Here is a 5065-nt window from a genome sequence, read left to right as displayed (position 1 = left end):
GGAGACAACGGAGAAGATAAGGGACTAGCCATAACAACAAGCAAGCAAACTAACACACAAGAAAACAAGAAGCAAGCGAGCAAAAAGAGGCAAATAGAGAAAGAGAGGGAGGATAGAGAGAGAGAGAGAGGGCGAATAAAGCGGCAAGGGTGAAGTGGGGAGAGGAAAACGAGAGGCAAATGGCAAATAATGTAATGCGGGAGATAAGGGTATGTGATGGGTACTTCGTATGTTGACTTTTGCGTAGACCTCCCCGACAACGACGCCAGAAATCCTTCTTGCTACCTCTTGAGCACTGCGTTGGTTTTCCCCGAAGAGGAAGGGATGATGCAGCAAAGTAGCGTAAGTATTTCCCTCAGTTTTTGAGAACCAAGGTATCAATCCAGTAGGAGGCTACGCGCGAGTCCCTCGTACCTGCAGAAAACAAATAAATCCTCGCAACCAACGCGAATAGGGGTTGTCAATCCCTACACGGCCACTTACGAGAGTGAGATCTGATAGATATGATAAGATAATATTTTTGGTATTTTTGTGATAAAGATGCAAGGTAAAATAAAGGCAAAGTAAAAAGGAAAGGAAATAACTAAGTAGTAGGAGATTAATATGATGAAGATAGACCCGGGGGCCATAGGTTTCACTAGTGGCTTCTCTCGAGAGCATAAGTATTCTATGGTGGGTGAACAAATTACTGTTGAGAAATTGACAAAATTGAGCATAGTTATGAGAATATCTAGGTATGATCATGTATATAGGCATCACGTCCGAGACAAGTAGACAGACTCCTGCCTGCATCTACTACTATTACTCCACTCATCGACCTCTATCCAGCATGCATCTAGAGTATTAAGTTAAAAACAGATTAACGCCTTAAGCAAGATGACATGATGTATAGGGATAGACTCATGCAATATGAAGAAAACCTCATCTTGTTATCCTCGATGGCAACAATACAATACGTGCCTTGCTGCCCCTACTGTCACTGGGAAAGGACACCACAAGATTGAACCCAAAGCTAAGCACTTCTCCCATTGCAAGAAAGATCAATCTAGTAGGCCAAACCAAACTGATAATTCGAAGAGACTTGCAAAGATAACCAATCATACATAAAAGAATTCAGAGAAGATTCAAATATTTTTCATAGATAAACTTGATCATAAACCCACAATTTATCGGTCTCAACAAACACACCGCAAAAAGAAGATTACATCGAATAGTTCTCCATAAGAGAGGGGGAGAACATTGTATTGAGATCCAAAAAGCGAGAAGAAGCCATCTAGCTAATAACTATGGACCCATAGGTCTGAGGTAAACTACTCACACTTCATCGGAGGGGCTATGGTGTTGATGTAGAAGCCCTCCGTGATCGATGCCCCCTCCGGCGGAGCTCCCGAACAGGCCCCAAGATGGGATCTCGTGGATACAGAAAGTTGCGGCAGTGGAATTAGGGTTTTGGCTCCGTATCTGATCGTTTGGGGGTACGTAGGTATATATAGGAGGAAGGAGTATGTCGGTGGAGCAACAGGGGGCCCACGAGGGTGCAGGGCGCCCCTGGGCGGGGAGGGGGGGGGGAGGGCGCGCCCCCTACGTCGTGGCCTCCTCTTTTGTGCCTTGACGTAGGGTCCAAGTCTCCCGGGTCTTGTTCGTTGAGAAAATCACGTTCCCGAAGGTTTCATTCCGTTTGGACTCCGTTTGATATTCCTTTTCTTCAAAACCCGAAAATAGGCAAAATACAGCAATTCTGGGCTGGGCCTCTGGTTAATAGGTTAGTCCCAAAAATAATATAAACATGGATAATAAAGCCCAACAATGTCCAAAATAGTAGATAATATAGCATGGAACAATAAAAAATTATAGATACATTGGAGACGTATCACCTGGTTATGTTGATGAAGGAGAGTTTGGGCAGCTGAAGGTGTGCGGTGAAAGGGTTGCTCCTCACGAGCCACCGGGGCCCTGAGCCTCAGGAGGCTTTGGGGGCTAAGGTGGTTCCTTGAGGACTGTCTCCATCTCCATCAGGACGGCGTGGTGCCTGGCCCCCTGAGCCGCTAGGATGCGCCGCAAGTTGCGCTGGTAGGTGGATGACATGCTCGGCAGGCCAAAGGGCATGCGAACATAGCTGTGCGGTGGGCCCTTGCAGCGTCCCACGCGCGAAGGCCAGAAAAGCTCCTAAGGAGCGGCCCTGTTGAGCCCTAGAACATCGATGCAGACATGCAGCTCGGCATCCTCGCCTGAATGGGAAGCTGCGTCTCGTGAGCGGCGGTCGCTACGCATGGCCCTTGTGTCTTGCAATTCCTGGGTGGTCTTGGTGATGAACTCCTGAACGGTGGGCAATCCTTGCCCTATGCCCTCCTAGGGGAAATGTGTCGTGAAGCACGCCTCCAAGTGGTGCCCAAGCGCCTCCCTCGTGATGTGGGCAAGGTCTGAGGCCTTCCAGAAGAAAGCCCCCGAGCCCTGCCCGAGAAGGGCGACGGGCGCGCCTTCCTATGCTGTCACACCCACGATGCGGCTATATCTCCCATGTGTCGGAGCACAACTTAGAGGCATAACCGCATTGTAGGCATGTCGCAAGAGGGGTAATCTTTACACATCCCATGTACTGAATAAGAAAGGGATAAAGGGTGGCTTACAATTGCCACTGCACACAAAACATAAATATAGCATTACACCATCCAGAATACAATCAAGGTCCGACTACGGAACCAAAATAAAGACAACCCCAAATGCATAGATCCCCGATCGCCCCGACTGGGCTCCACTACTGATCAACAAGAAACGAAACAACACAACGAACACGATCTTCATCGAGCTCCTCCTTGAGCTCGGTTGCGTCACCTACACGATTATCATCGGCACCTGCAACTGTTTGAAGTAATCTGTGAGTCACAGGGACTCAGCAATCTCACACCCTCCCGATCAAGACTATTTAAGCTCATGGGTAGGAAAAGGTAGTGAGGTGGATCTGCAGCTAGCACTAGCATATATGGTGGCTAACTTACGCAAATGAGAGCGAGAAGAGAAGCAAAGCACGGTCGATAAACTATCATGATCAAGAAGTGATCCTGAACTACTTACGTTCAAGCATAACACGAGACCGCGTTCTCTTCCCGGACTCCGCCGAAAAGAGACCATCACGGCTACCCACGTTGTTGATTCATTTTAATTAAGTTAAGTGTCAGGTTCTCTAAAACCGGATATTAACAAATTCCCATCTGCCCATAACCGCGGGCACGGCTTTCGAAAGTTCAAAACCCTATAGGGGTGTCCCAACTTAGCCCATCACAAGCTCTCACGGTCAACAAGTTGGTATCAGAGCTGACTGCCTTTAAGAATCCCCCTTCCACACTCCTTGGCCGAAGTCGAGTCTGGACATTACAAAAACTTTTACTAACATGGTTGTGTGCCTTACGGGCCCACGTCGCCATCTGGGTGGTATTAGGATCTTTTACTCCTCGATCCTTACTCTGGGACTTTGAACTCTCTCCTACTCGGGTTAAACGATTTTACTAACTCTAACATTAGGATCCCGTGACCACGTTCACCCCAAAGTTGGATAAGCCCTAGTTATTCTTTAGAGTAGTATTTGAACATTATCCACATTGTCATTTGACTCCTGTGAAAACATCTTTGTTTTAAGATGGAACCCACGTGGTAGGTCGTGCGCCACACGACGACCATTGGTGCCTCAGGATCACCTGCTGTGTTGGTTGAGATGATGACCTATCTGGGTTATCGCTGGCACCTTGAGTACACCGTCTATGAGGAGTATCAGGACTTCAACCAGGAGCAGTACCGTGCCATCGTCCACCTCTACTCTCGGGAGTATGACTCCAGTACCGTGCTGCACACTGCTCATGGTGTTGGAATGACTATCGATATGGCGGTCCACGATGCTGCTTATGCTGCTCTGACATGTCTTCGTGGAGAGTATCAGGAGTTGGACACCTCCCCCTTTAGGCACATTGCTATCGCATCCGATGTTGGTGCAGAGGGATACTACACTGCTGCCTACTCCACTGTCACCCGAGAGCCCTTCTACCATCAGAACCTGGTTCTGCATGCTGATGGGCTAGATAGAGCTAACCAAGCTCTTCACCATGAGTTTTACACCACTCGTCAGCACCTTTACCGTGCTATGACGATGTTGCACCCCTTTGTCAGATCCAGAGAGCTGCCGCTTTCTGCGATCTACCCAGCCAGGACTGTGATGCTCCAGGGCGTCGGTTGGCCAGATGTGGGATGCTACTCTCCCGCACTTGGTCCTCTTCTGCCACTTGATCATCGGGTTCTGCACCAGAGTACCCGCAGACCCCAGGTTGCCGACGTGGAGTTCCCGATGCCACACTACCAGCTTTCAGGCTACAGCTACCTCCGCAGTACCGCATGGGACTGATGTAGACTTGCTTGTTAGTGTTAGAAGCATTCGCCGCGAGCCTGCGTGCCGCCTAGGATGTCTTAGTCTATGTATTGAACTCTGTGTACCGAACTCTATGCATGATCTCTTTTGTAAGATATGCCGACTACTATGTAGTATCTATCATGCTGCTTTCGTTGTGCATGTTTCATCATGAATGATTCTTGTCTTTGCAAATTTCTCAATGCTGAACTACCTCTGTTATATATTAGCAGGATGGTTAGACCAGGTGGTCGTGGTCGTGGTGGCAACGCCCCACCACCGCCTGAGTACATGGCTGGGATGATGCAACAGTTTGAGCTGAATCGTCAATTCATGGAGAATATTATGGCTCAGTTTCCTCGCCCCAATTTGAACCAGCAGCCAACCCAAGTGACTCTGCAGGATTTCATGCGCCTCAACCCAACCATGTACCTCAGCTCAACTCAGCCTCTGGATGCTGATGACTTGCTCTGTGACATCACCTATGAGATGGAGTCTGCTGATGTAGCCCCTGCCAGCTATGTCACCTTTGCTTCCTTCTTCCTGAAGGGACCTGCAGCTCAATGGTGGGACAGCCACAGGCGTACTCTGCCAGTTGGAACAATCATCACTTGGCCAGACTTCCAAGCTGCCTTCCGTGCTCGCTTCATTCCTCAGGGGAGTCATGGACCG

This window comes from Triticum aestivum, chromosome 3A (genome assembly GCF_018294505.1).
Source record: "Triticum aestivum cultivar Chinese Spring chromosome 3A, IWGSC CS RefSeq v2.1, whole genome shotgun sequence".
Classification (NCBI taxonomy): domain Eukaryota; kingdom Viridiplantae; phylum Streptophyta; class Magnoliopsida; order Poales; family Poaceae; genus Triticum; species Triticum aestivum.
This window is presented reverse-complemented; position numbering follows the sequence as displayed.